General features: G+C 45.5%; 1 long non-coding RNA gene across 1 annotated transcript; it reads right to left on the bottom strand.

The window, feature by feature from the left end:
- Positions 1-7,736: 7,736 nt before the first annotated feature.
- On the bottom strand, positions 7,737-20,273 carry LOC128135415 (uncharacterized). The gene is made up of 4 exons (XR_008233075.1): positions 19,370-20,273; positions 17,341-17,505; positions 11,717-12,039; positions 7,737-9,495 (listed from the first exon to the last, which is right to left on the bottom strand). It is a non-coding gene; the product is annotated as an uncharacterized LOC128135415 (long non-coding RNA).
- Positions 20,274-22,429: the final 2,156 nt, after the last annotated feature.

Raw genomic sequence — 22,429 nt, 5'->3', positions numbered from 1 at the left:
CCCGTCTCCGTCTGAGCTCTTTTTAATGGCATGGGGAGAAAATGCCTTAGCTGACATATTCTTAGATAGAGACTGTTTTCTTTAGCTCCTCATAATCTGCCCAGCAACAGCATTTGTTGAAACTCAAAGGTGTCTATTTTCGTTTCTGCCGCTGGGTGAAAGGGCACCTCACACTTCTCCGTGGGCACGGTCTAGTTCACTCTCAGAGGAAGTACAAAATGCATCTTGAGAAGTGGCAGGAGGACTTTGTTTTCTAACTTCTTTCCTTCCCTCATGTCCAAAGAAGGGTTTCTAGGAAGCAATTTCTTTGGTTTTTTTGGAAGACGTAGCACTTCTAGGAACCTACAGTCACCGTATACTTGGAAGAGAGAAGATGGGTGTATCAATCATTTCAGAGGAATCTAAATAAATTCCTAAGAAGATCTGTATGTATGTCAAAGATTTCCTCCAAGGGTTTTCTTAGCACAAGGTCCATGTTCTTCTGAAATTTCCCATATGTTTTCAGGGCTTTCATAAGAAAATGTGGGCTATATTTCCTGTGGAGTGGCCCTTGGACCAGGGTGAATTTTTACCTTCCAAGAATCAACTTCAGCTGAAGCAACCCAAAGATCACGTCAAAACTTTTTTTTTTTTGCCCTGCTGTCAGTGACATTTGTGAATGATGGAAAACCATCCATATGGCTAAACAGACTATCTCCACTCCCCCACAAGTAGTGACTTAGAGGATGAAAGTAATATTCATCCTGATCATCTGTTTTGTAACAGGATATTTATCTCAAGCTTTCAAGAATGTCATTATTATTGGGGGAGGAGGGGAATGGGCAGTAAGGCAGAATCTGTAATAGATTATTGATGCTGGGAAGCAAGTAAGTCGGAGGGAAGGAAACCTGCCTAAACCCCACTAGTCCTGCTATCGCCCAGATAATACGAGGACCCGTGATAACACGAGGAGGAGGAGGAAGCATTCTCACCGTGGTCAATTAGGAGTCCAAGGAGACTAAGTGGGGTTTGAAAAACAGTAGGACCCTGAAAAGAAGAGGGGGGACGACACATCTAATGTGTGTGAAGAGAGGACTGGTTAGGACAGGGACTAGGGACAAGGCTGTAAAAGTGTTTCTGTGAGCACATCCTTGAAAGCTAATCCCGTTGCGCTGCAGGGAGGCTGGCAGTGCAGGAGACTGAATCTCAGCTCTGGGACTCTGGTCCAGTTAAGCAAACGGCATGGTTCTGATTGATGCCGGCCCAGAGCACGGCTCAGTGGTTGTGGCCGCCTAAAAACGACCTAATTTAAACTCCATTTCTGAACTAAGGAGCATGAAAATTTCAAAGCTTTTTGCTTCCAGTCAGGACTTCCAGGGGTGGTATTAATAGCTTTGCTGAACTGTATGCCATTGATTTAAAGCACCTGTGCTTCTGAAAGTCAGGATTTTATCAATTTTTTATCACTTACACAGGAAGCAGTGCTGGGCTTAATGCTATTTATCCAGCTGGACATATTGACTTTGACTTAGGAGATCAAAGCATTTGGGTTAGGGATTGTGTAACATCTTCCTATAAGAACTGTCAGGGGTAAATTTACCAAAGCCTGAAACTTTGATTGATGATCATTTTGCATGAGCGTTCAGCATCAGGAAGCACACAATAGACCCTTTCTCTTAATGGAGCTGCAGGCTGTGGCACCTTTAAACACACATATTTTGAAATACATTTCATCACCTCCTGGAACATAACAGTACACAAAACCCTGGAGGTACACTTGAAAGTGAGCTTTCCCTCGGCTCCAAGGAGGTGACCCAAGACCCTTTAAGATGCATCTTGCTGTAGTGCAAATTGGAAGCCAGTAAGAAGGATAAGTTTGTTTTGTTTTTTTTCTTTTGCCATTGTAATAACAGCATTTCCCAATAGGTAAAAGGCTGGAAAGTGCTAGCTTAGGAGCTCAGAGAATCAGTCCTGTGCTCCTGTGAGTCCTCCCTGCAGCACTGCAGGCAACAGCACAGCTTGGCAAATAGATCCAGCCCTTCCTCCGAGGCTAGATAAAAGAGACTTGACTTCTTGTCCCAGCTTAAGGTGAGACGTATCACCTTCTGTGAACCGACTTCCCCCATCTATTTATATGTGAAGGGTACTAAATACACCTGTGAAGCACTTTGGCATCTTATATCACCAATTATTGAGGGTTTATTCACATCCTCTAACTTTTAAGAGGGAGGATACTGGCCCCCTTCACTAGGGTAATGAGGAGAGATGGCACAGAGCAGAGCTCGGCAGGGCATCCTCATTTAGGGGCTCTAGCTGCCCCCTAAGAGAGAATACCTTCTGCTGTTGGCATAAAGGGAACCATGGAGAGTAATCTCCTGCCTCTGTCTCAAACGAAGCTGTCCAAAATATCTGTCCCAGCCTCAGTGGAATTAAAATGATAGCGGTCCACTCATCACAGGAGGTGTTGTCAGCATGGATGTACTCTTTGGATAGTTGCCCTTGCTGCAGTAGTAGGGGGCATGTACAGAATTAAAATAGATGAAGTATGACAGATGGTTGTCTGAGTTTTTCTCTCAACATAAAATTAAAACCCAGTAAGTTATATAGCATTATACTGGCCCTATTACTGTCCATCCATGGGTTTGAAAGCCAGGCAGAGCTTTGAGCTGCTCTGAAAATTATTACTGATGCACAAGACAGTGTTACTCCTTTTTTTTTGGCTAGGTGCTCAGAGTGCAGACTGTGCCCAAGAGATGGACCAGCCCTACTTTGGCCTGTCCAGCCCGCGCGCAGCTGGCCTGTGTTACTGCGGTGCGCAGAGGTCTGCTGTCCTGCAGAAAGGTGGCAGTTTGAGAAATGTTCTGTGGGCTTTTCCTTTCTTTTCCTTTTCTTTTTTTTTTTTTTTTTAGCTACAAACAAACAAACCCTAAATATTTGGAGTGCAGATTGCATGGCTCAAGGACTCAGGATGATTAAAAGCAGGAGCCATACAGAGACATCCAGAAATGATTGTTTTTAACAAGACAGGAACTTTGTCTGAAAACAGGATGACCTGCTGCAAAAGACGCCAACAAATCCCTGTAGAGCTTTAGAAAAAACAAGCAGGCGCCTGAGTGTGCTTTAAAAAAAAAAAAAAAAAAAATCCTGCCTAGTAATAAAAAGGGATGTGAGGGTAAACAGGAAAAGAGCACTCCACACTGCGAGCAGCCTGGAGGAGGAGAGGCTGGGAAGAGCGTTGATCTGAAAACCTGATAGGGAAACTGAAGGGAAAGATTTCTTAATAGTCCCCAGGACAAACTCCCTGTGAAAACACAGCTTCAATGCAGCTTTGGGGTGGCAGCCGCCTATTAGTTCCCGTGCGCCTTTGTACCGGTAGTATGGAGGGTTTGGGAGAGTAGCATGGGCTCTGCAGGTTTTGTTGGCTGGCTTCTGTGGCTGTAAAGAAGTGTCGTTTCTGTCTTGCATGAAATACAGGCTTAAGAGACATTTCTACTGCATAACTGTATTTCCCGACGATGAGGTTAGCGCAGTTCTGCACACCTGTGCTGCAGTTATACTGCAGTATGGCTCACTCTCCCAATTTTAGTGTGAATCTCATGACATATGTTGTTTTCTGCTCAGCCCTAGCTCCTCAAGTCTTGTGATTTCATGATAATCTTGATTTTCATGTGTCTGAAACAAGTCTTTCTAGCCTTCATGCCTAAGAAAGAAAAGCTTGAAATCATAAAGGCAGCTTACCATAATGCGTAGACTTGAAACCTCTATTATTGCTAGTTTGTGGATGGTGAATGTTAAAATCAAATACTATTGTGAGGAATTAGGATATGGATATTTGGGCTTGATCACGTTGACAACTGCTTGTTGGCAGAGTTTGCAGACTCAAATACTAAGCAGGTTTCTCATTGCAACCCGCATACCGTCAGTGAGACACCTGTAGCAATAAACGTGATGGGATATGTATGCACCATCAGGCCCAGGGACGGCAAAATCCTTTGCAGCGGGTTTCTCCTCAGTGCTGCTCCAAAGTCAAACACTTCTTCTTTTCTGTTTCGGCGGGTCCTGTGGAAAACGCTGTGTTCAGACAAACACCTATGGCCTTCCAGGCACTGATGGGAGTTACAGAGAGGTTTTTGGGTGGCCTCCCCTGGACGCAGCCCTAAATCCTCGGTGATGCAAGTCCAGTGCCCCGATGCTCCTTCAGCTCCCCGCGGGTGTTTGCCAGCCTTGCCCTGGGAATGCCGCCGCGTCCCTCTGTACCAGGCTGCCTTCCAGAGAGTCTTCCAGCCTTTTTGAGTGGGGGGAAGCGGGGAAGGGAGACTTGTTTGTGAGCTCTTCCGATAATGGAGAAGACATTAGTCTCCACCCTCTTCTGGGTATTGCTTTAAGGTTGACAAAGAACAGCTTCTCCTCACCGAGGAGGAGGAGGAGGACGGGCGCTGGGGATGCTCGGCGCAGCGGCTGCCCTGAAGTTGGGCATCTCAGATTGGGGACCCAGCTCCGCAGCCGGTCACTGGGGTGACGGTGACCCCCCCGCACGCCTTTTCGGCCCCTGGATCTGGTGCAAAACGCTTCCCGCTCAGGAGCTGTTTGGTTTCGATTTGCGATCGGTTCACCTGCGCCGTTCGGTTTTGCAACTGCTTTCTCAGGTAGCCCAGTACCTTGGGCACGGGTTTTTATTCAGTCGCTTTTTTACTACGTAATGGACATGGGGTTCGTTCTTTGCTTTGGTATAAATGAAAGGTGATTTGCTACTGGTAACATGTGTGACTGCCCCCAGATAAAATACTTATCTGTGGCCTGCGGCACCCTTCAGCACTGCGCTACTTGAGATTAAGAATTACACAGTAGACACTATGATCAGAGAAATTTCCAATTTCCGAGAAATGACATTAAAACTGAATTAATTTTTTATGTCATCAAGATGGGTAGAAATACCAGCTGCTTAGTCCACCGGTTACCTAATTATCTGATCCTCACACACACACTCACAGGGACGCAAACAGCTGTAGCAGCACGCTTTGGTTTGCTTCTGTAACTTCCAAACTCACTATGAACACAGAAAACAAAAACCTACTTGCGGGGTGTAGATAAGCATGACTGTGGAAGGATCTTGAGGATTTTATTCTTACAAGATGTTCTTGTCCTCCTCAGACAAGCAAAGACATGATATCACTTATGTTGGTCTAAGAAAAATTAATTCTAAGTAGACATGTCAAGGCCGTGACAGCTTGATTTAAAAAAGATTGTAAAATAAGTGTGCAAGATACTTAAATACATCATTGGCGGGGGGGGGGGGGGAGTGAATTCCTTCTCCATAAGCAAGAGATGCTTTAAACTGTGCCTTAAAATGAATACAAATTGGGTGAGATGTCCCAGGTCCCAAATTTATCTCACAAATTGCCAAAGGAGCACAGCAGAAGCAGCGTCACTGGAGATCTAACATGGCAAAAAATGTTTCATTTATGTTAAAAAATGGTGAGTTCAGGGCAGCTGCTTAGATTTCTGCAAATACTTTTTTTTTTCCCATAGCTCTGTCTAAAGTGAGAGGTAGTGTCTTCTGTCTGTCACTTTTTATTTGAACAGTGAATCTTATGAGCCTATTTTTTGTGTGTGTGTTTGCATTTGAGGACATTTTAACTCTTGTGAATGAATTGTTCACCTCAGCCTCTTGGAAAGGAGTCATGGAGGACTGATGCCCTTAGCGCAGGATAACTTTTAGGCCATTCACTCTTTAATGGGCTATGAAGTAATCGGCTATTTTGGTGCTGCCTGGCGGGGTCTCCGGCTTGGCGCGGCATTGCTCCCTCAGTGGCTGCCATGCCAGCTCCCCGCAAACGCCTGGAAGCACAGACCTTCTTCACTGACAAAAAAGGCCATTCAAACCAGCCATTTTGCTGCAAAAAGCTCACCGGTTTGGGCCGTGAAAACACAACCTCTTCACAATACCACCCTCGCTCCGGCGGGGGGACGCTGCCCTTTGCAAGGTCCGGCCAGGCAGCACGAAAAGTCACGGTGGGCACGGAGAGGTGCGGGACGATGCTGGCGTCCCTGGCAGGGGACAGGGCTGGCTGCCATCGTCCCCTGAGCTGGCTTGTGCCAAACTTGTGCTGAGAGGTTCTGAGCTACGGGGGATGTCGCTCGGAAAAGATCATTGCAATGAAGCTCTTTTTCTTTGTATTCCAACCAGTCGCAGATTACCTTTTCTTCTTGCGCCAGATATTATTTTGCATCGTCCTTGCCATATGGAAGAAAGGAATGATGCCGTTCTGATCCGCTGCCATAAAAATATGAAATGTTGTTTGTGTGATCGTCAGAGTAGATTAGAACTGGGAATTTCCACTTTGGGGGAGATTTTTGACATGTTGAAATTTGTTTTCCTTTCAATCTAGACAAGCTACAGTAGTGTCAAGTTTTCCTACAAATTAGAAATCCTGTCAGAAATGGATTTGTAAAATATGTAAATGTTTTATTAATCTTTATAAACAGTGCTTCAAAGCAAAATGTTCATTGATAACTTCCTTTTATTATTTCAGTTACTTTGATTTTTAAAAGTCAAATTTGATTTTTTTGGCCATCTAGATTCCCAAAATACTCCGTGAGGAAGGACTCTCAGAGACAGTCAGCACCGGCATCGCTGCTCCCTCTGAAGTCAACACCGACTTCTGGGAAGAGGACATGACAAGAACACGAGTGCTTTTAGCAAGCCCAACGTTGAAGCATGCTGTTTAGCACAAGGAGTTAAAAAAGAAATACTGTGAAGATGGGAGCTGTGGGTAAGCATCTCTCCAGCGATAACGTGTCATCTATGATCAGTTATACCCGAGTTGCAAGGCGTGATGATGGAGCAGCCAGTGCAGGGGTTACTACGGTAAGGGTCTGTTTTCCAAAATGACACTTGGATTTCCTTTACAGGAGGTTGGCTACCTCTGGTAATGGAAATAATACAGACAACACAGGTATGACCGCTTCTAATTCTCACCGAAGGTTTAGATATTTCCACGTTACCTTCCCAGCGCTCTGGTTTCTGAAGAGACGTGTTGGCTGCGGTGGCAGCGAGCCAGCACTCCCCAGGCAGGTTCTCCGCTCCGGCTAATAAATCCTCCGGGAGCTGGGCTGGGAGCACGGTGCCGTGAGCTGGCAATTCAGTGGCTCGAAGAAGAGCTGGCCTGAGCGTAAGGTTCGTGCTCCAGCAGAGCCCCGCTGGAGACAGCCGAGGTCTCTCCGCGTCGGGAGGCCGGTACGCTCCCCTCCCAGCCAGATCTGCGTAGAGCTGATGGGTTTGGGCTTAGCCCCACGAGGACACAGCCATCCTAATTCTTGTCTTACCTGGCTCTGGAAGCGGTACAGGCACGTCTGCGTGGTGCTTCCCCTGAGCCAGGAATCCCGGCTGGTTTGAGCCGTCGTCCCGATGGTAGTGTTTGTCCCCCAGACGGCTCAGCAGCCCAGACACTGGGAAAGCAACAGACTTAGAGAGACCAGCTGGCATCGTTATACCTCCGTAAGAATTAGACAAGTTCGTTACTCTTACAAGGGCACTTACAGTACAGGGGAGATTGGACTTTGCATCACTGAGTTGACATGCTGTGGCCTGGACTGTGCCAGCCCAGTCCCACATGAGGATGGCTTCTTACCCCTTCCCACCTCCATTTCTTAATCAGACATGAGCAATGCAATGCTGAAAGGTGCAAAGCAAAATGTAAAATGCTTTATTAGGGTACATTATACCAGTGCTCAAAAACAACGCAGCCAACAATGACATAGAACTGTATCCCCATGTATTTTGGGTAAGAGTTTGCAGTAGCCCAGAACTAATTTCTGAGATATTTGACACACAAAGTGCACCTTATGGCCTTTCCTGGTACAAAATTCAGAACATTTTCAAAGTTTCTTGGCAGTGCAGACGGCAAGTTACTGTTGATTAGATGAAGTGATGCCACAAGTGGGAAGTGATAGATGAGGAGACAACGACAGTTCTCGTGGTGCAGACGGGTGCATCTCCAGTGCACCACAGGGACAGATGTATCTTGTTCAGTCCAAAATTACTTGTAAGAAGTTGTTATTGTCCAGTGTCACTGCTGAGTGAAATAAAGCCGAACTGATTACTAATACAGAGTCTCCAGTCCTTTTCCCGTAGTCTGACTCTATACATCATAGCTCCAGGTTAAATCATATGTATTCAGAACGAACGTAAAATAGCTACAGAGCTCAGAAGTGCAGATGACTGGGGAATCGTACGTTAATGAGATAAAAATTGTATTTTTCCTCCCAAATGCAAAGGGCCTATTTAAAGAAGAAAATTTTCCTTGGAGGAAAGACCTTTTCTGAGGGTTTTTTTCCATTGTTTTTCAGCGTCATTCCAGCCCAGCCAAATAAGCCAGGCTACCAGGAACAGGGCAGTATCACCTGTGAGCGATGCGAGAGCAGCTGGGGAAGGGGAGGAAGATGGTCAGGGACAAGTTGCTGGGGGAGATACCTGTGGCTTTGGCAGGGTGTTGAGCTAACTCCTGAAGAAATCCAAGCAGAGTCCAACTGGAGTCGAGAGCTGCTGCATGAGAGGGAGGAGGAGACAGGGATGGATTTTCTTTCCCCAAAATGATGCTGTGTTAAAAAAGGACCAATAACTATAAGGAGAAAAGAAATTGTCCTGGTTTCAGCTGGGATAATTTTCTTTCTAGTAGCTGGTATAGTGTTATGTTTTGGATTCAGTATGAGAAGAATGTTGATAACACACTGATGTTTTCAGTTGTTGCTGGGTAGTGTTTAGACTAAGTCAAGGATTTTTCAGCTTCTCATGCCCAGCCAGCAAGAAGGCTGGAGGGGCACAAGATGTTGGCACAGGACACAGCCAGGGCAGCTGACCCAAACTGGCCAAAGGGGTATTCCATACCATGTGATGTCATGCCCAGTATATAAACTGGGGGGAGTTGGTTGGGGGGCATCGGTCGGTGAGTGGTGAGCAATTGCATCATGCATCACCTGTTTTGTATATTCCAGTTCCTTTATTATTATTATTAAATTCTTCCTTTCTGTCCTATTAAAATATCTTTATCTCAACCCACGAGTTTTACTGGTTTTTGCTTCTCTCCCCCATCCCACTGGCTTGGGGGGGGTAAGCGAGCGGCTGCGTGGTGCTGAGTTGCCAGCTGGGGTTAAACCACGACAGAAATATAAGGGACAAGTGGAGAAAATGCTTAGTAAGGGACAGAAAATGCCAGGCCTTCTCATGGTGCACTGACTCCCTTGCCAAGCAGCTGTGTCCTGCAGCTGATGGATAATCCTGGACTGGGAACAGCCAGCCAGGGAAGGCATTTCATGAGTGGGGTGTATACGAGGCAGTACTTCATCTCCAGGCCTCGATGGAGGCAAGGGAGCAGAGATAATGTCCTGATGGGTAGTAGCAGGCATAGATGCGATGTTCTTTCATCATGCTTGTTTACGGTGTGGCAGCTGGGCTGAACACGCTCATTTATATTGCATTGCACGGTGCGCAAGTGCTCAGCAAACAGAGGCAGGTATCTGAAAACAAGGCATTAATAAAGGCTGCAGATCACAGGGAACTAAACCTGGTCTCAAATAGGCTTTAATATTGCACTGCAGGACAGTAACTCCCGTGCTAAAGCAAAGAAGGACCTTGAATATGTGGGCTGCTGGCTTCTTGCACTCTGGCAAGGACCGCCACACTGATGTTTATAAATCGTTCTAGAGGGTGTCTGAGAATAGCACAGGGGCTGAGCAAGGGCAGACTTGATCTCCAGCAACACACTGCAGTTGAATTTAGGGGGTGAGGTGACTGAATTGGGCTTGGACCACCCAGCAGCAGTCCAAACCTGGCCGGTCGTGCCGGGCTACATACCTGTGTAGACCTCGCTTGAGCAAAGTGCTCCATTGGGGCTACCACAGCCTGGGCAGCCTTTGCTGGTGGGACTTTCTGAAGAGAGTAGAAGAAAAACAAGCTGGACGAGCAAGGAGGAGAGATTTTGGACTGTACCGTAAAGAACCCAAACTACAGCAAAACATCTGGAAACGCGCTTCCTGAGAGCAAACTGTTGCACATGAAATGCTATGCTATGATAGGGAGTTGAATTAAAAAAGCTCGGTGACTTTGCAGATGAATGACCAAAGCGCCGACATGAGAAAATGAGCTCTTGGTTTGCCGTAAAGGCGTTTGTTAAGCTTTCAAGTGTTGAGCAACAGGACTGTAAAACGTCTTCCAATTTGGTGGTGAGAGGCAGCTGAGAAGTAGGGGTACTTGTCTGAATTAAAAATCAACTTTTGCGAGACTGGTGTTCCTGGCAGCTTACACCTGCTTCCCACCCCGTGCCTTGCTGCCACTCTGTCTGGAGCAACGTGCTCTTAACAATAGCTGGTGGCTGGAAGGTACAGCGTGTGCTACACTGCTCATTTCCCCTTCCTCCCAGCCTGATTGTTATTGCAGCAGTCGGGAGCAAGAAGGGCTCTTTAACGCCGTTGAGCTGTGAGAAACTGCGGCTGTGACGGCGAGGGTCTGACTTCACGAAATCCGAAGTTGAAGAAAAATATTTAAAGAGAGAAAATGCCTTCCTGCAAGTACTTTGTACTGTAAAGCGTATGTATATACACAAACACTCGCATGCACGTGCTTCGGGGAGGAGGTGTGTGTCCACGGGGGGAAATCCTGCCTGCACCAAAGTCAACGACAAAAATTCCCACTGACCTTGGCAGGGCTTCGGCGACCGGCTGTGCACGTGGTGGGACGTCGTGCAAGGGCTGGGGGACGCGAGAGCATCCTCGCTGCGGGGATGGAGGACGGCAGCCCGAGCCGTGCTAGCAATGCGCTGAAACCCGGCTGGGGAGCGAGGGCTCGTCCTCAAGCCGAGCCCCACGTGCCAGCGGTGGTACGTCGCCGTGTTGTCACGGCTTTCTGCGTCACGTCGGAGCCGGAGCAGCTTTGCCTGCCTGCAGGTCATGAGAGCGTTAACCAGGCAGTGACCTTGCCTGCCTCAAGAGACTGGCAGGGGTCTTCGGTTGCTTGTTTGGTTTTGGCTTGGGGACTTTTTCTTTGTTTGTTTGCTCCCTTGTTTGTTTGTCTTTTAACATTTGTTTGGATTAGTCTAAAAATTGGTGAACCGCCTTCACTTACTCTGTGCCCAAAATAGGTAGGATAGTTTTCAAGGGTCAATTAGAAGGGCCAGCAGGCCCTTGGGTAACCCTAATCCTGCATTCACTGATTTCATCCAGTTTATTTTACCCTTGGCTCTGCCTTTGGTGAGGCAGAAGTTCAAGAAACCTACTTCTACAACTGACTTTAGTGGCTATGGTCTTGAAAACTACTATTTTAAGGTTGATTATAATTCTATTCCAGTGATTTTTTTCAACTGTTTTGAATTTGTGCAGCTCTAAGCATCTCTCAGTGACAATATAGATGGAAATTTAAGATCCTAGCGTAATGAATATAAATCTTGGTTTCCTTAGATACCTTTTGGAGATCCATTAAAAGTAATTTAGGGGCCCAAGGTTTAAAGACCTGCTCTAGTATGTTTAGCTATAATGTGCCAAAACGTAAGTGGCTATTTTCACATCAATCCCTGCATGCAGTGGGCCAGCCACCTGATTTTACTAACATAAAATGCGTATTGTATTTATGGATTCCTCCTGTTGATAACTATCATTTTGGAATAGCTGGATTCTCATTTTTTCTGTCCTTCTCTGGCACCGCAAGCATCACAAACAAGCATCACCATGTGTGACAGACACTTACCTGCCACCTTCATCCTGACCACACACCTCCCAGCTGGGACTCCTCTGTGGGGCACAGAATTAGGTGACTCCCCAAATCGGAGCTGTGATTCCTGCAGGAAAGCACTATGTATCCATGCCTGGGACCAGATTTGGGGCAGTATGCCAAGTTCTTTTGAGAATTTGGCCCTAACTGTAATTGCCATAGCTGATGGCTGCCCGCTTCTGAAAATCTGCTGCAATGTTACGGGTGCTGAACATTCAGAAAATCTGGTGATAAAGACCAGGCAGTCGGTGGAGTGCTGCCTCAGTTCGAGGGCGACGTGAAGGACAGCAGAACGGGGGCTGTTAGTAAAAGAAAGCAGAAATGCATTCGGAGTAATAGACAGTGTCTGTTCGAGATTCCAAATACCTGGCGAAACCAAACCAAAACAGGAGTATTACTAACAAACGCCAAGCATACCTATTTCTGTGTAACAAGTATAAAATGCTAAATCACTTCCAGAGCAAACAGTCTGAATTACCTTTGCAAAAGACTAGCATGTCCTCAGCTCCTGCGGAAGAGCTCTGAACTAAAATCCTGCATCCAGAGCCTTCCAGTTGCTCTGGGCAAATGGATCCTCACTTCCATGCAGAGCTGTCACCCCTCGGCCATGCTCTGCGTTTCACTGGAAAAGCTGGTAATATTGCAAACTACTGAAGAAGAAAAACTGCTGATCTGCTTTAGAGCTCTGAGGTCTGGGTGGGTGAAATTCATTACGATTTAATGAAATTTTGTTTTTCATTCATTTTAAAGACGTGTATGAACTACTTTCAGAATGTCATTATCATCTGTAATTTTTTTTCCAGTGAATAATCTTTACACTCGCTATTTACATATTCTTTATGCTCTCCCTTTGGCACACCCTGTGTATGGAAGCCTGTACAGGATAACGCATAAAGGATTGTGGTAACCACTCTATAAAGATGTAAAGTGCAGTCACTGCCACCGTACCTACAAACCAGATTCTATCAAATTTACCTTCAAACAGGGATCTCAGCTGCCCCTGAACGTATCTGGATGACCCCCACATGTGTTAGCAATATGCTGCAATGACATACATGTGTTCCCACACGGCCTATCCCCGCACGGACGGCACAGGTTTCTTTGTTAGGAATCACATTATGCATGTGTTTGTTATTCATGTTTCTGCTTCCCCAACTTTCCTTTGATGTAAATTTAATACAACTTTTTTCATCATTATTTGAAACAGAAACTCTGGGACAAAAGGAGCATCAAATATAGGATATACTGAATAACATTAGGCAATGTTTTATACCTTTTCTGCAAGTCTAAGCCATAATAAAAAATGCATATTTCTCAGAAGAAAAATAAAAGTCTTGACTTTTATTCAGGAGCTCCAGACTTGGAGTTAGGGTCAGGCTGGGATGCCGTGGCAGCGAGCTGACCGAAGTCTACCGCAGAGGGTTTGTGTCAGGGGAGGCAGGAGGAGATTCAGATTGCCTTCAACTGTGCTAGAGACATTTTATTTTAAGTGGGCATTAGCTTCTAAGCCTCCTGCAACTCCTATGCTGTGTCATATACAGCTCTGGAAAATGAATGGAAAGACGCTGATGTGAAGGCTGGGAAAGATGCTTAATCTTAAGCTTTACATTCCTCTCTAAACACCTTCACCTGTTACTAGCTTGCACAGCGTATGAAGATAAGGCTCCTCTGTGTTTAACCTTTAAACAAAATTTCTGTGATTACTGGCCCTGGTTCCCGAAGTGACTGTGAGAAATGAACTGGGCAGATGGGAGCAGGCTTTCCCAGTGGATGCCACAGAACATTTCTGTACTGATTTAAAGCCATGTTAAACAATAGCTTGTTCACATTCAAATGCAGAGCATCCCAAGATGCTGCATGAGGCAGGGGAGAGAACTGAAATTGCTTTTGCGGAGATGCTAGGCATAATTAAAGGCTTATGTCTGAATCTTACAGCTAACAAACTGCTGTACAACAAGGGAAACAGCTCCCTAAGTAGCTTTTTACAAAACACTAAATATACTATCATAACAATAAAACCTAACTATCCAGCTGCTGGTGAGTTATGTGCATGTGGTACTGTGGACATCACATCCCCTTGAATCCAGCCCTTTCTGCTGCTGGAAAATGGCAGAGGTCCTCCAAGGAGCAGCTGAAAAGTTTAATAAAAATAAGTCGGAGCCGCTTAATCTGCTTTCGCAATCTGGCTGCGCTTTTTCTGAAAATCATGATTGTTCCTTTGGCAAAGTTCAGGGCGAAGTGAGGGCTGTTAGCGTGGCCCCAAAGAGGGGGGAAAAAAAGCCGCCTGCCGTCTCCCCTTTTGACATGACAAATAAAGGCAAATGTGTGAAGGTATTAGAGCCCCACTGCAGAGCAGGAAGAGGAAAACAAATGGCACCGCACCATATGCCCGTAATCCCAATTAAAATGCATTCAAATTCATTTCTCTTCTCCTCAGCTTCCCTTTTCCACACCAGTGAACAAGCATGTTTGACAACAGAGTGTGGGAATTTCTAGTTCACTGAGCAGGTTTCCTTTCTCTTTGCCCCTGCGTCTACCTGAGGCCGCTGCTCCAAACCCTCGCCGTACACCCCGAAGCGAGCCCTGTCCCCCCTCGCCATAGAGCCGGGCGTTGAGCACTGGGACTCCGGCAGAAAGAAAAATGCGAAGCAGCCGACGCGGCTTGAGGTGAAGTGTTCTCAGTGGCAGTGCCGGGCTTTGTCAGAAATCAAACCTTTTAGGCTCCCGGCTGATGCTGCGCTTAGCTCACCACCTTTCCCAGGCACGGAGCTTCCCGTGCTCGAGGAATACACACGGGGAAGCATCTAGAAGGTGAGTGGGACCTCCTGCCTTCAACGGGCACGGAGCAGCGGGCACGGAGCAGCAGGCACGGCAGCCAAGGTGATGACTACTCAGTGTCACCGGCAAGAAGGGGGCAGGGGAAAAATGTGCCGCAGGGTACTTAGGAGGCTGGAAAACATCTTGGAGTCAGCGGGGTGGTGAACACACGAGAGGAAGGCAGCATGGGCTCTTCATTAGAGGCTGAACGGATCGAGAGAGGGAGAGGATGTTAGCGTAGCAAATCAATCTGCAAGCACCAAATTGATTTTAAAAAATGCAATAGGATGCACTCACCATTATAAAATCAAATAGGAAGAGCAACAAATAAACGTGGTCTACAGTTCATAAAACCATGGTTAGATAGATAGCAGAACCCTTTTCTCAGGCAGGATAGCAGGCAATCTCATCTGCAGCTTTTCACATTTTTACTTTTCACAGTGCCAACGCAGAACTAATTACTTCCCTCTAAAGGCCCTTCCCTCTCCTCTTCATCTTCCTATTGGCATAAAAGCTACTGACTGGACCTATAATCACAGCATTGCTTTTCACTGTCTCTTGCTTCAAACTCTGTTGCTTTCTCCCTTGGAGCATCTCAGATCTCAAACAAGAATTCAAAACACTTGCTTATAACTTCACAGTCTCCAGGCTTTGGGTTTTACATCCCCCTCCCTGCCAGCCTTTTCACATCTCCATCCCACTGCTTCCTACACAGAGTACAGCTGCCAGGTTGATGATACAGATGCAGAGATAAAATTCAATTCTCAAGAGCTGCCTTAGGAAAATGATTTTAACATACAGTTCCAGATAGTTTTCTCTGTATGCATCTTTTTTTATGCTTTTAGTTCACCACATCGACCTTTGCCTCTTGAGCAGGTGGAGCAACCAAGGGCAGTAGCAGGGTGTTATCCTCCGTGCCTCACTCACGCCGCAGGGAAAGTGCACAGCTGGGGAAGATACCAAGCAAGTGGCTCGATAGAGGTTTAGTCGAGCAAGAGGCTGCTCTGCAAACCAGTAGGAAACAAAGTCTAATGGACCAGGGTCATTTCTTCCTGTTGCCTCAAGCTTGACTTCTCCCAACACTACAAATCTCCTCGGTCCTGCTTCAAACTCATCGGTGTCTCATACCGTCCCCATCCTCTCTGCAGTTCTCAGATCTTCTCTTCTGTCTCCTTACCCCAGTTGCAACCTCCATGCTGAGCTAGTCTCAATCCCACTGTAACCGCATTTCGTCTGGCCTGGGTCGTTCTCTGTCACAGATTTCAGTGAGCTGCCTGCCTGTGTCCTCAGAAGAAACGTCTCCTACACCAGTTCGCTCTCATCAGCTGTCCGTACGCTTTCTGATGCCAGAAGGTCTCCGGGAAAGATCCAAAGGGGGGTCACGTATTATTTCATTCTTCAAAAAGGCTGAAAATTTCTAGAAAATTTCATCCTGAAAAGGATACCTAGCATGGAAAATTTCATTCAAATGTCGGGAAATTTGTGGGAATGGCCTCCTACAAAAAGAAATGCAGGAAATGAGGGCTAATTGTGGCACTCCTAGTCTGTGATTGAAATAATTATAGGAGCTCTTGCCCACCGCTTTCGTAACCAGGAATAAGGGCTCCCCAATGAGCTAAGTGATTCTGCATGTCAAGCCATACTAGTGCTGTATGAACTCTAACATTTACTTAAAATCCTCTTGCAGAAAATGTACTGGTTCAAACTTGATCCCATAGCTGCTGCAAACAACGTCATCATTATACAGCTCGTTATCCCACGACAGCTGGCAGAAATGAGCTTGGTAAATCACACACAACTTTGAAAACGCGCCTGCACTTCTAACTGTGTTACCCATCGTGACTTCTTAGTGGCCGCTTGGACAGGCATCTACCAAATAGTATCGGTACCAACACTTCGGGCCGATCAAAAGAAATGAGTGAACATGAGGCAGGTTCCTCCCGGCGTATGCTGAATTTATGCCCGTGGTCATTTTTTGCTGGGTGACGGTGGAGGCCACGGTGTCTTTGTTGGGTGAGGTAACCCACGAGAGAAATCTGTGTGGAGACACAACATTTTGAGGTTGCCTCACGGTATTCAGGGTTTGGCAGGCCCATTGTTTATACAACTTTAATACCAAATTGATGCTTTTGGGAAACTCCACCCATGAGCGATCCAGAAAACTTCCTGATATGCCCAACAAGACTTCAGCCAAGTGTGCTAATTGTAGGCTGCAAAATATTTTTTCAGAGGAAAGGGACAGGAGACAAGAGAGGGTGAAAACAGAGAGAGGAAGAGATAAGCAAAGAACTGGTGGGCTACAGTAGGATGGACAATATAGGCAGAACAAAGTATTAGTGACGAAGGAGGCAGAGATTGTGGGTACGTTTGGGAAGACTGTTCAACCTAGTTATCAGAGACTGTGCTTAAGCAGAATGGGGTTCATGTTTGTCCTCCCCCTCTCTCTCTGCCTGCATTCAGCTTCTGCTGGCGTTGCCTCTTCCACTCACACCCCTAAATCTTAAAGCCTCTTCTTCTCCTTGGAGGTTTCAGGGTCTGGCAGGGCTTACAGCATCGCCTAGAAAATTACACTGGGGCACATCCCTTTCTTCCCCATTCTCTCTATAGCTCCTGGCCATGCTATGACAGCAATACAGTCTGATCCTCTTGGCTGCACCAGCCTCTTGGACAACCCACTTTTGGATGTAATGGGTTTCCTGATTGAGAAAATATCATTAAAACTGAGAGGTCTGGAAAAAATGAGATACTCTAATGCTTAAAGGGAATATTAAAATTATGCTTACAGCTGGGTTCTGTTGTTTGGTAACACCAAGACCAAATCAGCTCCAGAGTTTAAATCACCAGATCTTCTCGATGTTGACCAAATGCTGCTTCTCCGTCGGATGCTTTTCAAAGCCAAGTGAACCCAAGTACACAGAGACAATTAATATACTGATGGAACTCATAGGCTGAAGGAAAAAACACGTATAGGAGGTTGTTAGAGGTTGAGAGTCTGGACTACAAAGGCAGATAAAGTTGACTGCCTACAGCGTGAGCCCTGAGGTGAATTAGAAGTTATCTGCCTTCCCCAGCTTGCTCTACCTAGTGAGCCCCCCGGATCCTCGGCACACGCCTGCACAAGCTCCTGCCCTCAGATAACCCCACATTAAAGAGAAAAAATGAAACAACCGGCACCCCCAGGTGATTCAGACTGAAGTGCAGAGAAATATCTCTGGCTCCAAGGGAAGATGGAGCAGATAAACCAGGGAGCAGCAGTCAAAGCACAAGCAGCCAGCCACAGAGATGGCTTTCTACAGTCTATCTCTGTGCCTAAGGTCCCAAGAAACCGCCTCACGCCCACAACTCCAGCAGCCACGAGTGCTCAGAAGACACTAGAGAGGTTGATGGAGCCTCTGTACCAGAAACTGGCCTGGGAGAAGTGAGTGAAGGAGGCAGTGCTGAAGGGCACTGCTAGTGCAGAGAAACTGCAATGCAATTAGGCATTTTAGAAAATAGAGAGGAGGAGACAATACTGGCTTTGGAAGGTCTCCTGAAAATGCTAAGAAATGAAGCTCAATGTGGTATGAAAAATATTTTACTTCCAGGGCAGTTTAACCTGAGCAGCTTCTCTGGAAGGGAGGAAAGCTGCTCTGTGTCTCCCATATAAGAAACCAAGGGACTGGGCTGTGCGAGGTCCTTATTATCAAAATACCTAATTGTGAACAATCAGAAAAAGCCAGGCAGAGCCAATGTGTATTTCTCCCAAGACCTTTTCCCTCTAATTTAAAAAAAAAAAAAAAATCAAAAAAAGAAGTCAGGAAGAATCACAGGTTCAGTCCAGAGTCATCCTGGAGCCTGGAGAGCTGCCAGGCGCGCTGGCAGGAAATCAGGCGGGCTTGTGGTGGAAACCTGCCTGTGTTTCATCGGAAGTTCATCCAAACAGAGACGCTTCTGCGAAACATTTTGCTTACGACAAATCAGCATTCTCTGACAAAAACTTGTGCTGTTGGAAACCTCCCAGCCAGTGTTTCTTATGGCATAATCATTCCTTAAATAAAAAAAAAAAAAAAAAAAAAAAGAAGAAAGAAACTGGATGTGTCACAGCTAACACTAACGGGCTACATTATGTATAGTTTTGTAAGTAAGTGCCTCCTTATATAGGGCAAATCTTAAAAATGGCATTTCAGTCTGGTTTTTCACAATGAGTGCTGAAGGCTCAGCTTTGTTACCCTACAATGTACACAAATGTAAAAGCAATGGTGAGATGCTAGGTGAGAATAGAGCGATTTTATTGTATGCATCATGTTTTCATTCTGAACAGCATTTTTAAGATATTACAGATTGTTAGTTTTGTATTCCCCTCTGTTCCTCCCAAATCCATTAGACAGAAAAATATGGATAATTCCCTCCCAATACTCAGATTATGTAACAAGGGCATAACTTGTCTCATTTTGAAATTACTAACTTAAGCATTTAGAGAAAAGAGAGAAATGTGGAAAACATACACAACTTGGAATAGCTGAATAGCTGAGAGCATTTTTCTTTATAAAAGAAAAAAAAAAACAAAATGAGGGATATTTCCTCTTTTATGGTTTTGAGTGGTACTGGAAACCTCTCTCATTTTAGCATCTCTTCCAAAGGAGCACCCAAAACGTTGTAGGATAAGGTCTGCATACAAATTGGGGACTTAGTCCTGCATACTCTTCATTTACCTGAGTGCCAGAGCCAGAAGTGGGAGGTTCTAATTCAGATAGCTGTGATATAAATAGCAAAGTACCCATTTAAACTAACCAGAAGCTCGAGTTATAACGGCTGTATTTGTTTTCCACATACCTTTGAAAGAAAACAGCCATCAGCTGCCATTCAAATTTTCTTTCCTTGCTCCCCAGTGATGTGAATACAGTGCACAGGATTAAGACATTTTCAGCATGTAACTTCAATCATGTGAGAAGTCCCACTGATTTCAGCCAGCGACTTCCTATTGAGTCAGCACAGTACTTCTGCCTGCCTGTGATTTTAAGATGACTAATCTCCCTGGCTGCCGCTGCGCCGGCAGGTAGGTACGGCGGGCACGATGTCCTGCGCCCCCGGTCCCCAGCAGACGCCCTTGGCTGCATCCCGGCTCTGGGCTGGGACAAGGTTGGCGTGACCACGAGGTCCCACATGCTGTTGTGTTTTCGTTTGGAAAGAAATCCCCGTGGCTGGAGCTGGCAAGAAGCGCAGTGTACTTTGTGAGAATCCGCAGCCGGGGTGATGGGGACGACGACCGGTGGGGCAGCTACGCTGCTGCATGGCCAAAAGCCCAGCTTCGTGCTTAGTGTTACCCACATGCCGAAACTCTTTGGTAACTTGGAGTGGTACTATATCAGCCCTGGCTCAAAGGAGGCTGTCACAACTTCTCTAATGAACCTCTCACGGTCTTTCAATAATGCAGCTATTTATAGGCTAGGTCTATACTGAATAGATTGCAGAAGCTGCACAAAAGCTTACAGTGTTTCAGCGATGAAGCTGTAGAGGGACATCAGCGCAGACCAAAACCACTTAGTACGGTTACATGCAATCAAATATTATCATCTACTACGCTTCGCCTGATTACACACTGCTTAACTGAAAAGTTAATGGCAACCTATTACATTTATAAAATTTTCTTAGAAGTGAAAGCTGGTTTTATGAAGTACAAGAATTTTCAAGTCTTACAGATTAAGAGCTAAGCCCTGCTTTTTCTCAAAACACCAATTTTTAGGTGTAGCATCACTTAATTTCAATAGAATACGCCCAGCAATCAGTGCAGAACTTGGACATAGTCAGGAACCATCAGCAACCATCTCATCTTTCTCTTTCAAGTTGATCTTTTTAGGCTCTAGCAAACATCCTGGGTCTTGTGCTCCCAGCATGTATCATAGGGTGAAAAATATTAATAAAAAAAATGATTAAAAAATCTGTTCGACAAGTGCTCTCATGAGGAAGAATTGCTGCCAGGAGCGTTCTGTCCTTTTCACCACCCAAGCGCATTGCATCTTAAACGTTTCTTTTTGAGATGTGCGAGATGAAGGTAGCACGAAGCAGCAGGACCCTTTGCCCATGGCTCACCTGAATCTTTCTTAGAAGAAATCAGAAAAAGGATTTTACTGCTTTGACCTTCCCAGACTTCTGTCTCTGTGATACTTGTTCATAAAGTCCCACTGTACAGCAGAGCGCTGCAAACATGCTTTGATTATGAATCTTATAAATCTTCTTCTGAATCTTAGGAGAGAATTGACGTTCCCTCTGATACAGGTATTGGAATAAGCGCTGTAAACCTTCTGCTTCCACCTCTGTGGCCAGAAAAGGCTTCAGTGACCCCCTCTAGCACAGAGACTCACAGTTCCTGCTACTTTCTCTTTGTCCTAAGGTTTTCTCTGTCTAAAAGGAGCAGAGATTTCCTCTGGGGATTAGGAAAAGGAAAAAACTTGAGACAGAGGTACTATTTCATTACAATACAAAGCACAAAAGGATGAAAAAGATAGCTAATGGTTGTCTTCTTCTCTTCTGGCAATTGCTTCCTCTTTAGCAGCTTTGAAGAGAAGTTGGGTCCCTCTGTTTTACCCAGGTCTGTAAGGGCACAAGCCACAAAGGGACTTACAACCCTAACTACTCCTCTGAGTTGCAGAATCCTGTATTTAGATGGCATCCAGACCCTCGGCATTTCTTCTCAGCCCACTCCTGCCTCTGCAAGGACGCTGAGCCCTCTGATGCCCAGGTCCCTGCTGTAGGCGTGGGAAAATTGTGTGAGCCCAGTCGCCAGCAGACTCGGTCCCCCCCTCAATGCCAAAGCTCCCGAGGGATTCCTAAACTAGATGTTCCTGCACTGGTCTAGACCGTCACTGCTTCCCAGACAGCCAAATTTTACGTTCGCTCTCCACAGGTGAGAGAGAGGGACTTTTGAAGGATGAGCTTAGTTTAGGCACATGGATCCCAACTGAAGTCTCTGCTCCAGTGGGCTCATAGAAGTAGCCTAGAAATTCCCAGAGACCCTTGGAATCAAACTATTAAACTATCAAACAGCAGCTCTTCTGGCCCTGACACACCCAGATGGTTTTTTCCACTTGTTTTATTAATTTTTGCTTCTGAAGACAGGGAAAATGAAGCGAGGCATGGTGAAGACCTTGATCTGATCGTGTAGCTTTGTGGCAGGAAACGTGTTAGTGAAAATAAGCAATTTTTCTGCTTCAAGTTGCATTTACAAATACACTGATGGTACCTTGTCCAGAACTGCTAACTCTCTTATAAAAGAAAGATTTTGGAAGGGATGACACGCTTTGTCTTGTATAAGGTTCCTCGGTGCTCACCAGTAAAATTCTTCAATACCAATAAATAATCAAAGACCTTATTTTCATATTATAAAGACGTTTAAGTGTGAGTACAATACCAGGCTATAAATATGTTCTGTAACAGGTAATAAACGCAGCTTATCGCTCACTGACTAGTTTAGAAACTCTTTTTTTTTTCTGTTGGATTTAAAATTTCTGGTGAAATTGGTGAGGAGTGTACTCAGCACATCCTGTTAGCTGAGTCAATTGAAATTGCACCTGTTCTTGGATGCAAGTCATAACAAATGCAACCCATATACATTGTAAAGAAAAGGACTTGTATGCACTTTTTCCAATTAACATCTGCCTTTTGGCAAGTCATTAACCTATTTTCTCACAAAGAAACTGCTTCAATTGTATTATGCATCCGAAGCGTGCAAAAGTCCCTGAGGGGGCACTCTGACAAAAACATACTGTTCCTGGATCCAACGTGAACATACATATTCATTAATTGTTTGGGGCAAAGAGTACAGAATTTCTGATTTTTACAAGTCTTACAAGGTAAACAGGTTACATAAAGCTATGTCCCTGGAAACACATTCAC

The sequence above is a fragment of the Harpia harpyja genome, chromosome 23 (genome assembly GCF_026419915.1).
Source record: "Harpia harpyja isolate bHarHar1 chromosome 23, bHarHar1 primary haplotype, whole genome shotgun sequence".
Taxonomy (NCBI): Eukaryota; Metazoa; Chordata; class Aves; order Accipitriformes; family Accipitridae; genus Harpia; species Harpia harpyja.
Note: the sequence above shows the minus strand (reverse complement) of the source record. Positions and strands in the feature narration are given on the sequence as shown.